Below are 13,127 nucleotides of genomic sequence, written 5' to 3' on the forward strand. Positions count from 1 at the left end.
TGCCTTGTCAATGAGTTCTCTAGATGCATTTTGTTATATCACTGAAGACAGAACTACTGACTAGCCCAACCTTAACTCCTGGATGAAACAGAGTCCCAGAGAGGGGCGTGACTTACCCAGGTCACTTAGCAGGTTTGTAGGAACATGAGGGAGGCCCTGACTGCCAATGGGAGTGGTTGTTAGAGCCACTACCATTTTGGCTTGTATGAAATGATTCCTGCAAAATTACTCTTTGCAAGATCCCCAGTGCTCTGCCTTCTAAGGCAAATCCAGTATTTGTTGGTCTGGTTCTCTTTATTTTCCATATTGTTTGTGCTGTGCTCTCTTTAGAACCTAATATTTTTTGGCCCTGGATGGTTGAGTGGGAAACATGAGTAAGACACTGAAAAATACAATCTATTGCCTTTCTGTGCTGTGCGCAGTTGCTCAGTCGTGTCTGACTCTTTGTGACCCCATGGACTATAGCCCACCAAGCTCCTCTGTCTATTGAGATTCTCCAGGCAAGAATAAAGTGGGCTGCCATGTCCTCCTCCAGGGGCTCTTCCCAACCCAGGGATTGAACCCAGGTCTCCTGCATTGCAGGTGGATTCCTTACCAGCTGAGCTACCAGGGAAACCCCCAATCTAGTGGTGACACCCAAGGTAAAAGGTAGGTTCACCAAAGGTAAAAGGTCAGTTCAAGCTAGGGTTTTACCCAGGATCTGAAGAGATAATGGAGAAAGGGGCAGGGAAGGCTGAGCCCTAGGGCACTTCCCGTGGTCCACGAGTAGACAGGAGCACTCAGATTCAGATTAAAGTTGTGCCTCTCAAACCAAGCAACCAGAGAAGGAAGGAATGGCATGCACCTGAACGACAATGAATTAGCACCTGACAATAGCCTTCACTTTCTTGCTTGCCAGATGCACTGTATTGATTTAACCCAAGGACCAACACATCTTCCACTACAGCAGTTTAACAAGTATTACAGATAAGTGTGTGTGTGTGTTAGTCGCTCAGTCATGCCTGACTCTTTGCAACCCCACGGACTGTAGCATGCCAGGCTGCTCTGTCCATGGAATTGTCCAGGCAAGAATACTGGAGTGGGTTGCCATTTCCTTCCAAGAGATCTTCCTGACTGAGGGATTGAACCCCAGTCTCCTGCATTGCAGGCAGATTCTTTACCATCTGAGCCACGAGGGAAGCCCAAAAATTGCCCCAAGGTTGTTATTTAGTCGCTGAGTCATGTCCAGCTCTTTGTAACCCCACGGACTATATAGCGTGTGAAGTTCCTCTGTCCATGGGATTTCCCAGGTAAGCATACTGGGGTGGGTTCCCATTTCCTCCTCCAGGGGATCCTCCCAACCCAGGGATCCAACCTGCGTCTCCTGCGTTGGCAGGCAGATTCTTTACCACTGAGATACCGGGGAAGCCCCTGAAGGAGTCTCACCTCTTTGAGGGGATATACCAAGCACAGGTTTCCTCACTGGTTCAGCAAATATTTAATCCATCTGCAACAGACAAGGTGTGGTGCCAGGCATTAGAGGTGGAGAGCGGGTACAGCAGGAACCACCCTAGAAGAGCCAAGGCAAGGTGGACACAAGGCCGACCAATGAAGGACAGCACAAGTGAGGTCTGTGCCTTGTTAGAGGTCACCCCACGGGTCAGAGAGGAGAGGCTTTATGAAAGCGGTGATGACTAAGCTAGGTTCAAGGAAACAGTAATAGTCAAGTGATAACAGTGTTTGCCCCTAGACTTATGTCGAGGGTGAATCATTCAACATTGCTTAAAGGAAAACATGGCCTATGTTAGAGTGGTTACTTTGTGATGACAAAGGGCAGAGGTGTAGCTCCAGATTGTGATTCAGTGAAAGGTGTCCCTTTATATCTTATTAACTTGATGTTGAAAGGCATGTTGCAACAAAAATAGAGGAAGTAAACTGTTTTGAATGTTAGATATCAGAGGAGATAATAAAGGTTTTAATGAAGGAGAAAGGAAAAAGTCAGCTTTGCTGTGTGATTTACAGATTTTGTAGAATGGTAGTTACGCCACCCAGAGAAGGCAATGGCACCCCACTCCAGTACTCTTGGCTGGAAAATCCCATGGACGGAAGAGCCTGGAAGGCTGCAGTCCCTGGGGTCGCTGAGGGTTGGACACAACTGAGTGACTTCACTTTCACTTTTCACTTTCATGCATTGGAGAAGGACATGGCAACCCATGCCAGTGTTCTTGTGTGGAGAGCCTGGTGGGCTGCCGTCTATGGGGTCGCACAGAGTCAGACACGACTGAAGTGACTTAGCAGCAGTTATGCCACCTTGTGTAGATTAGGAAGATGTGTATTTTCACTCAATCTTTATAAAGTGGAGATAGGTGGTGGTGGGGTGGAACTGAGATTAGAGGATTAGGAAAAAACCTCGAGGGCTTCCCTGGTAGCTCAGTGGTAAAGACTCCAACTGCCAGGCAGGAGACACAGGTTCGATCCCACATGCTGTGTGGCAGCTAAGCCCCTGTGCCACAATTACTGAAGCCCGAGCGCCCTAGCGCCTGTGTCCTTAAACAAGAGAAGTCACCACAAGGAGAAGCCTGCACACCACAACAAATAGTAGCCCCCACTCACTGCAACTAAAAAGCCCACGCATGAATGAAGACCCAGCACAGCCAAAAATAAATGTTAAAAAAAACAACTTTTTGAGTATGTTATTTCCAGTACAAACTTAACAGTTGCTCACATTTGCACATAATACAGTAATAACTGTAGTAATAACTCTCTTCTAAAGAAAAGGATTCTGTTTATTGGAGATCAAAAAGGAAGCATCTCAGAATTTAAATTTTATTTTGTATTGCTTCTTTGCAATTTCCAGGTGGCGCTAGGGGGTAGATAATCCACCTGCTAAAGGAGGAGACCCAAGAGACAGATTCAATCCTTGGGTCAGGAAGATCCCCTGGAGTGCGAAATGGCAACTCGTTCCATTTCTGGAAAAATCCCATGGACAGGGGAGCTTGGCATGCTACAGTCCATGGGGCCACAAAGAGTCAGACACAACTGAGCATATTTGGCAATTTCAAGGAAACATGTTACTATGGCAAGGGCCCTGAAATGGGAGTCACTGGATTTGGGATGAAAATCTGTTTCTGACCTTGAGCAAGTCATTTCAACTCTCTAAGACTCAGCGTCCTCCACTCTAAAATGAGAATGTTCATGCCTGCCCCATCCATCTTCCTAGGCTGTCATGCAAATCAAACTCCAACCTATTGTTAGGGAATCCTGTATATTAAGCATTTTTAGTGTCCCACACAATGTGCTCATAAACTTCCTGTGTCATGTCATTTTCTCCTCACAGTGACACTACCTGTGAGTCTCCAGAACTGTTCCATTATATAGATGAGGAAACCATGGTTTAGAGAGCTTGTCGGTTGTCCAAGGTCATGCATGAAAGAGACTGACTGAGCTAGTATCTGAACCCAAGTGTGTGTGCCTATAGAGACAGGACTGTTACCTCCTACATTATGCTGCCACTTGTAAATCACATTTGAGCCAGAATATGCACATGAGAGCACATCACAGGCAAGGACATACTGTCCAGGACTATTTTTATTTTTCAGCAACGATTATACTGTGAATGAGGATGAAGACGAGATGACAGTGACATCACCTACCCCCACAAACAACTGTTCATTTTATTCGTCCATTATAACCGCACTTCTCACTTCTTAACTAGTATGAGGGCAGGTGCGTTCAGAAGCCCTGACACCATCAGGGCACTTATTGTTTGTTAAAAAAAAAGAAGTCTGGAATCAAATAATCCTAGTTTAGACCAGCGATTTCACAACCTTAAGGCTCTGTGTAACCCTCTGTCCCCTACTCATGCTCACATAATGGATATTGCAAATACCAGCATCACAATCTAATGAGACTCTTTTTTTTCCTTTTTTTCCGCAAAACTGAGAAACTGACAGCTGGCCAGGGCAATGAATGAGCACTCCTTATACGTTTCTCTCCTTTTCTTCAGTGAAAAGAAACGTGTTGCAAGTGGAAATAGCCATCCTGAAACTGCACAGTACACTTCCCTTGGATCTCACTGACTAGAACCGGATTACAGTGTATCAGGATGAGCCAGGCTGGCTCCCTTAACAAGGAAGCCCCGAAATCTCAGTGGCTTAACAGTACAGGTTTCTTTCTTGTTCATCTCACAATTTAGGAAGGCCAGGGGACTGGCCTTCATTTTATAGTTACAGTACCTTGAACACGAGGCCCCCCCCATGTCAAAGAAGCAGGTTAAGAGTGATGAAAACTACCACACCATCTCATAACTGTGCCAGACCGGCAGTGACACACTCTGCTCACATTCCTATTGGTAGGATCTTGGTTCTACTGCCCCTCCTCCTGCAAGATGGCTGCCAAGAATGGTCCCAGCAAAGCAGATGTGAAGAACAGGTTAGAATTGTGTGCCTCTTGTGGGCTTCCCAGGTGGTTCAGTGGTGAAGAATACACCTGCCAGTGCAGGAGACGCAGGAAACACAAGTTTGATCCCTGGCTGGGAAAGATACTATGGAGAAGGAAATAGCAACCTGCTCTAAAATTCTTACCTGGAGAATCCCATGGACAGAGGAGCCTGGCAGGCTGTAGTCCATGGGGTTGCAAAGAATTGAACACGACTGAGTGACTGAGCACGCACACAAACGTGGTGAAACTGCACACCTGCAATGGGGCTTGAACAGGCTTCAATCGAAACTATGCAACTAGTCTCGGGACTTGGTGAAGCTCAGGTTCTTTACTTCTCCACATGGGAAAGAATTCAGCGAGGCAACGTGATAGGTAAGAAGTAGTCTTGTTAACATCCTCTGTAAAGCGGTTACAGGAAAACGTGGCTGGAGAGGACGGTCATTCTCAGGTCTTGGGTGAGTTTCTGGAACAGGTGCCAAGTGAGAGTCCTTGGTTTGGCACAGGACAGAATTCACAAGCAAGCCAGAGTAAAGGGAAAGCAGGCTCACTGAGAGAGACACATGTTCCTTAGGCAGAATGCGGTCCTCTCAGGAGGGAAGAGGGGCCCTGGGGGAACACCCGTCATGGAGTGTGGCCACCTGGGGAGGTGAGAGTGTGGGGGTAGGGGTTCGAGGGTGGTGGGTACTGGGGGTGGTTAGTTTTTATGGGCTGCTTAATTTCATAGGCTAATGAGTGGGAAGGTTATTCCAATTATCTTGGAGAAGGGGCAGGAATTACCAGAACTGGGCCACTGCCCACTTTTTTGCCTCTTCTGGTTGGCCTGGGACCTGTCCTGGCTCCTGTGGGCATGTTATTAGCATAGGCCAGTGTATTACAATATGCGTATAATGAGGCTTAAGGGTTGTTGGAAGTCACATCATCTTCCATCTCGGGCCTAATCAGTTTTAACCAGTTTATGTCGTGTCCTCAATGGCAGTGTAGTTTTTTTAAAGGTTGTGCTCTGCCCCCTTCCCTCTTGTCTCATTGGCCACCCCTAGATGTTGGAGAAGAAGTGGCTGGGGAATGGCTTCTGGGTGGAAGCCTGTCCCTCCATCTCACCCACCATCTCATGCCCTCAGCAGGCCAGGAACCCTGGTTAAAGATAAGGCAGGAAATGTTCTCTGAGCTTCCATGATTCCTATATCACCCTCTTCCACAGGCTTTTCCTCTCAATATTATAATAATTTTCCCTTTGCCTGTCACTCTCTCCCTTCATCCATGCCACCCCCCAGTAGACTATAAACTTCTTAAGACCCAGAGATTGTCTTCCCTTTCCATCTCTGGTGCCTAGGCAGGGTCTGGCACAAAGCAGGTGCTCAACAGACATTTTTGGAGCAATTGAATGAGGGTCCATTTGAAACAGTGATTTCAGTCATATGACTGTCTTTAATGACTGTCTTTAAGAAATGCCTGACTCTTTAGAATTTCTAGTAGAGCCATTGAGGAACAAGAAGTATGATTCAACCTTTAAATAAACATGGGTGCAAAAAGAGACCATTTAGTAAACTTCAAGAATGTGGCCATAAATCAAGTAAATATTTGATCAGTGACATCAGTGTATATAAAACATTTCTCTAAGGAAACTCACTTTTGGAAATCCACTTAGAATATCTTAAGTCTGGCTTTGGCATTTTAACCAAAACTACGTCTCCAAGACTCGGCATCTCCATGCCCAGAGGAGGTGTCAGAGTGATAATGAATGAAGCAGGAGGTAAAAAAAATTTAGGGTAGTTTGATGGATACTTTTTAATAACTTTAGTTAAAGGAGCCAAATAAATGAGGCACTTAATCAGAAAAGATTTTTCTGAGTTTGTAGGAAGTAGGCAAGAGCCACTATGACTTCGGTGCTCCCATGAGTAGATGAACTGCCTGAAACAGAGCCAGTTCAGAGAAGAGGGGTAGGGGGCTGACAGCCGCGAGAGCTGAAATGTATTGAGGACTACGTGCCCGATGTTGTGCTAAACGCTTTATGCACATTGTCTAATTTGATTTACCAGCACTGTGAGACAGGTACTATTATACCCATTTCACCAATTGGTATAGTAAGGCTCAGAGAGTTTAATAATTTACTCAATATCATGGAGCTGCTAAGAGGGTGGTGGCAAAAAATTGAGAACCAGGCTGTCTGTTTCCAAAGACAACAACTTTTTACGATTAAGCTTTAAACTCACTCCCAGATTCAGGTACTAGAAGAAAATTTGATGGGTGTTTTGCTCATTCATTACAGTGTAACAATACAGCCCCAAACCTAGTTTCATAAAACAAAAATGTATTACTACCTGTCATGAGGCCATCAAGGCTTTTTCTGTGTTGGAATCTCTCCTATAGTTTAAGTCAGAAGGTCCAGCCTTGAAAGTCACACAGTGTCACTTCCTCTGCATCCTGCTGCTTAAAAATTGGATACAGGACCAGCATAGATTCAAGGAGAGTTTTTGCATGCAAGGGAATAAATACCAGGAAGCATCCTTCCTTGAGGACATTTAGGAGACTGGTTGTTACCGTGGACAAAGCTAAGTGAGCACATATGAAGCATCCCACATGTGTGTGTGCTCCACTTCTAATGTGCTTTTTCACAGCCCAGAAGGCAGGCAAACCAGGGGCAAGCGTAGATCTCTATGTAACAGACACGGACACTGTCACTCAGTGAAATTAAGTGACTGACCAAAAGTCACACAGCTTCTAAATGTGGGCCTGGAGTGTGGACTTTGGTCTTCTGACTCCTGCCTCTGCACACTTTATAGATTTTTCCTCAGCTGCTTAGGCTCAGAACTCTTTGGCACCTAGAGGCAGGAAGGAGACAGAGGCTCCACTAGCAGAAAGTGATCAAGAGGAAGGAATCATAAGTCTAAATTGAAAAGGGAAAAGGATATCAAAGTTGTAAGAATTTTAAAAACATGATAACATCAGCTAATATAGCTGATACAGGAATGGACATGTATCTTCCGCTCACAGGAGTACAATTTGGTGCAGACTTTCTGGGTATGCAATAGATGCCAAAAGTCTTAGAGTTTTGCAAAATATTTGACCCAGAAATTCCATATCTAGAAAATATTCTAAGGAAATAGCCACGAGTATGGACAAATAGTTATTCAGTTCAGTTCAATCGCTCAGTCGTTGTGACCCCATGAACCGTAGCACACCAGGCCTCCCTGTCTATCACCAACTCCCGGAGTTCACCCAGACTCATGTCCATTGAGTTGGTGATGCCATCCAACCATCTCATCCTCTGTCGTCTCCTTCTCTTCCTGCCCTCAATCTTTCCCAGCATCAAGGTCTTTTCAAATGAGTCAGCTCTTTGCATCAGGTGGCCAAAGTATTGGAGCTTCAACATCAGTCCTTCCAGTGAACACTCATGACTGATCTCCCTTAGGATGGACTGGTTGGATCTCTTTGCAGTCCAAGTTATCAGAATATGCCATATAGATTTTGTTTTGACTGTTTCTGAGCCTGGGCTTCTCTTGTTGTGGAGCTTAGGCTCTAGAATGCACGGACTCAGTAGTTGGAGTGTTTGGGCAGCTCTCTAGTTGTAGCACACAGGCTTAGTTGCCCCACGGCCCTGCAGTCTGTCCACCATCCAGGAATCGAACTGCCGTCCCTTGCTTTGGGAGGCAGTGTTAATCACTGGACTACCAGGCAAGTCCCTGTGTTGCAGTATTTTTGTTAACAGGGAAAAATGAGACAATCCAAATGTCTAACAATAAAGGTTTTGTTGAATAATGAAAGGCCATTCTGCCATTAAACTGATGTTATGCAAAACTATTTAATGCCATGTAAAATGTTCACAACATTATTTATAGGAAAAGAGTAGGTTTTAAAACTGTATTATATGTGCCACCTTTATTACAAAAAGCCATACTGTATCCATACACGCAGAAAAAGGGACAAGAAAGAAGTAATACCAAATGTCAATAGTAATTTTTTGAGGATGAGGGGGATTATAGGTTTTTTTCTTTTTAAAAATTTTTTCTTCTTTCTATTTTTAAAATTGTTTATAGTATGTATTATTTTTTGGGGGGGTATAGGAAAATTTATTACTATCGTGCTTTCATCATCAAAATTTATGATCTTGGTCTTTCCTTCTTGCCTTTGTATAAAGCCAAAAGAGAGACATTGGCTACTTTGACAACCTTAAAGCGGACTCCAAGAATGTCACCAACAGCATGATCTTTGCGACCAAATCCAGCAACCAGAACTTCATCATTTTCCTCAATAAAATTCAAGCAACCATCATTGGGTACAAAAGCAGTGATTTTTTTGCCATTCTTGATTAGCTGAACCCTGACACACTTCCTGATGGCAGAATTTGGCTGTTTGGCTTCAACTCCTATTTTTTCCAGCACAGTTCCCTTGGTGTGAGAAGCGCCGCCCAAAGGGTTGGCCTTCAGGGCTGTGCCCAGATAGGCTTTCTTGTACTACTTATCATGCCACTTCTGGTCTCGTCGGTGGCTACGGAACTCCCTGGCAGTACAAAGACCGCGATACTTGCCCATCCTGCCGGCGCCATGGGCCTGAGCGAAAGAGAGAGTATGTATTACTTTTGTAATGAATTTTTTAAAAGATCAAGAAGGGAATTAGGAAAATATAGAGGATTTTAAGCTAGTTTCAACAAACCAAATAGAAGGTAAACATAGGAATAATATAATACCTTATATTTGACTCTTCAAAGTGCTTTTTAATTCAAGGTCTGACATTTTGAACTGTGGTGTTGGAGAAGACTCTTGAGAGTCCCTTGGACTGCAAGGAGATCCAACCAGTCCATTCTAAAGGAGATCAGTCCTGGGTGTTCTTTGGAAGGAATGATGCTAAAGCTGAAACTCCAGTACTTTGGCCACCTCATGAGAAGAGTTGACTCATTGGAAAAGACTCTGATGCTGGGAGGGATTGGGGGCAGGAGGAGAAGGGGACCACAGAGGATGAGATGGCTGGATGGCATCACCGACTCAATGGACGTGAGTCTGAGTGAACTCCGGGAGATGGTGATGGACAGGGAGGCCTGGCGTGCTGTGATTCATGAGGTCACAAAGAGTCGTACGTGACTGAGCAACTGAACTGAACTGAATTTCATTTCTACAACAATTCAATGAGGGAGATTGGACAGGTATTATTATTTCTGTTTTGTAAATGAGAAAAGTGAGGGTCTAAGTAAGAAAGCCTTCCTCAGTGATCAATGCAAAGAAATAGAGAAAAACAATAGAATGGGAAAAACTAGACATCTCTTTAAGAAAATTAGAGATACCAAGGGCTACACAGAAGAACTGTACAAAAAAGATCTTCACGACCCAGATAATCACGATGGTGTGATCACGCACCTGGAGCCAGACATCCTGGAATGTGCAGTCAAGTGGGCCTTATGAAGCATCACTACAAACAAAGCTAGTGGAAGTGATGGAATTCCAGTTGAGCTTTTTCAAATCCTAAAAGATGATGCTGTGAAAGTGCTGCACTCAATATGCCAGCAAATTTGGAAAACTCAGCAGTGGTCACAGGACTGGAAAAGGTCAGTTTTCATTCCAATCACTAAGAAAAGCAATGCCAAAGAATGTTCAAACTACCGCATAATTGTACTCATCTCACTCACTAGTAAAGTAATGCTCAAAATTCTCCAAGCCAGGCTTCAATAATACATGAACCGTGAACTTCCAGATGTTCAAGCTGGTTTTGGAAAAGGCAGAGGAACCAGAGATCAAATTGCCAACATCTGCTGGATCATGGAAAAAGCAAGAGAGTTCCAGAAAAACATCTGCTTTATTGATTATGCCAAAGCCTTTTACTATGTGGATCACAACAAACTATAGAAAATTCTTAAAAAGATGAGAATACCAGACCACCTGACCTGTCTCCTGAGAAATCTGTATGCAGGTCAGGAAGCAACAGTTAGAACTGGACATGGAACAACAGACCAGTTCCAAATCGGGAAAGGAGTACATCAAGGCTGTATATTGTCACCCTGCTTATTTAACTTCTATGCAGAGTACATCATGAGAAACCCTGGGCTGGAAGAAGCACAAGCTGGAATCAAGATTGCCGGGAGAAATATCAATAAACCTCAGATATGCACATGACACCACCCTTATGGCAGGAAGTGAGGAGGAACTAAAGGGCCTCTTAATGAAAGTGAAAGAGGAGAGTGAAAAAGTTGGCTTTAAAAAAAAAAAAAAGAAAAAGTTGGCTTAAAACTCAACATTCAGAAAACAAAGATCATGGCATCCAGTCCCATCACTTCATGGCAAATAGATGGGGACACTGGTAACAGTGACAGACTTTATTTTTCTGGGCTCCAAAATCACTGGAGATGGTGACTGCAGCCATGAAATTAATAGATGCTTACTCCTTGGAAGAAAAGCTATGACCAACCTAGACAGCATATTAAAAGCAGAGACATTACTTTGCCAACAAAGGTCTATCTAGTCACAGCTATGGTTTTTCTAGTGGTCATGTATGGATGTGAGAGTTGGACTATAAAGAAAGCTGAGCGCTGAAGAACTGATGCTTTTGAACTGTGGTGTTGGAGAAGACTCTTGAAAGTCCCTTGGACTGCAAGGAGATCCAACTAGTTCATCCTAAAGGAAATTAGTCCTGAATATTCATTGGAAGGACTGATGCTGAAGCTGAAACTCCAATACTTTGGCCACCTGATGTGAAGAACTGACTCATTTGAAAAGACCCTGATGCTCGGAAAGATTAAAGGCAGGAGGAGAAGGGGATGGCAGAGGATGAGATGGTTGGATGGCATCACTGACTCAGTGGACATGAGTTTGAGTAAACTCCAGGAGTTGGTGATGGACAGGGAGGCCTGGCGTGCTGCAGTCCATGGGGTCACAGTGGGTCGGACACGACTGAACAACAGAACTGAACTGAAGTGGATATATCTGCAAGGTCAACCCAGCTCGTTAGGATGAAACCAGCACTCGAGCACAGACCTGCTGGCCGGTTCCTGGACCTTAGATGCCAAAGTCACACAAAAACGTATTACTGCCTGTTGTGGTTTTGTGCATCAGTGGGGCCAGCTTGTTCTGCTGGAGTCTCTCCTACAATTTCAGTCACATGGTCTTGCTTTGGAGTGAACGGGCGCATCTGCTTTCCATGTTACCATTGTGGACCCCTCTACCTCTATGGCTTTAGCCTACCCAGAGTCCCTGCCCATCTCTGGTCTCAGCATTCTGACTTTCCTCTGTGAAACCTGCCCTTTCTCAGACTTGGTCCCGATTCCAGGGGTGGGCACATGACCTCAACCCAGCCAATGAGAGCCATCGTGGGGAATTCTGCCCAAAGTGTTAGAAAAGAGTTTTTGAATTTGTAGGAAGTGGGCAAGAGCTACTGTGGCCTCTGTGCTCCCATGAGGGGATGAGCCTGAAACACAGCCAGTTCAGAGAAGAGAGTCAGGAGGCTGACAGACACCCAAATACATTGTTTGGGTCCCTGGATCCTGTGTGCCTAAAGCTGGATCCACTGGCCTTTCTGCTTACCTGAATCAGAACACAGCTTTTCCCTTCTCTTTGCCACCGCACCCCACCCCGCAACCTTGACCCTGCTCTTCCTCCTTCTTCTTTTTGTTTGTTTAATTTTGAGTTGAATTTCCAACCAAGACTCCTCACAGTATATTCTCTGGTCTCAGTTCTCTTTTCTTTTTTAAAAAATTTTAATGTATCTATTTATTTTTGGCTGTGTTGGGTCTTCATTGCTGTGTGTGGGCTTTCTCTAGTTGTGATTCATGAGTTTCTGATTGCAGTGCCTTTTCTTGTTGCAGTAATTGCGGTACATGGGCTTAGCTGTTGCATGGCATGTGGGATCTTTCTGGAGCAGGGATCAAACCTGTGTCCCCTGCACTGGCAGGCGGATTCTCAACCCCTGCACCACCGGGGAAGTCCTGGTCTCAGTTTTCTTAGCTATAAAATGGGGACACAAATAGTAAAGTGCTGCTCACCTCCCACAAGGGATTTTCTGAGATTAACATGAGTCAATCATATCATGTGCTTGTCAGTAAAAGCTATGATTTTTTAACAATTTAGAAAAGACTGAATTCAGAAATCTCAGCTCCTCACCACCATCCCCAAAAGAAGGAAAAGAGACTGCTCCATGCATAAAAGTATAGAGAATAGATTCCTAAGTTCAGAGGAAAGAGAAGGTACTGTGTCAGCAACTTCAACCAGGAGCTTCTCTTTCTTAATTCTCTGGTAGCTAGCCCCACCCCAACCTCCCTTCTCATGCACTCACACACACCCTTACTCCCTCAGGGTCCCCTTCAATGCCAGGTGACGCCAGGCCCTGGAAAAACTTTCTGTTGGCAATTGTTAGAAATAGCAGAAGTTTCAAGAGAGAAAGAAAAAGTGGAGGTGACGTGGTTGGCAAGACAGAACTGGCTGATTTTGCAACACAACTTGGAGAGAGAGAAAGTAAACCAGGAGAAAGTTGGCGAGGACTTACAGCCTTGTTCCTGTAGTGGTTATAGACAGGAAGGACTTGGGGCCTGCACTCAGCCAATGCTCAGGTAAGGCTGAGCATTTTCCCAGAGAGCTGGGACTCTGATGAAGCCAGGTCAGAGGGCTCTGAGATTAAGGAATAAAGCTTAGTACAGGAGGAGCAAAATTCACATACAAACCTACTCTGCCAGTTTAAACCGAAAAGGCATTAATGTCGCTCACAAGATCTCTGATGTGGGTCCAGAGAAT

Source organism: Budorcas taxicolor, chromosome 23 (assembly GCF_023091745.1).
Source record: "Budorcas taxicolor isolate Tak-1 chromosome 23, Takin1.1, whole genome shotgun sequence".
NCBI lineage: Eukaryota > Metazoa > Chordata > Mammalia > Artiodactyla > Bovidae > Budorcas > Budorcas taxicolor.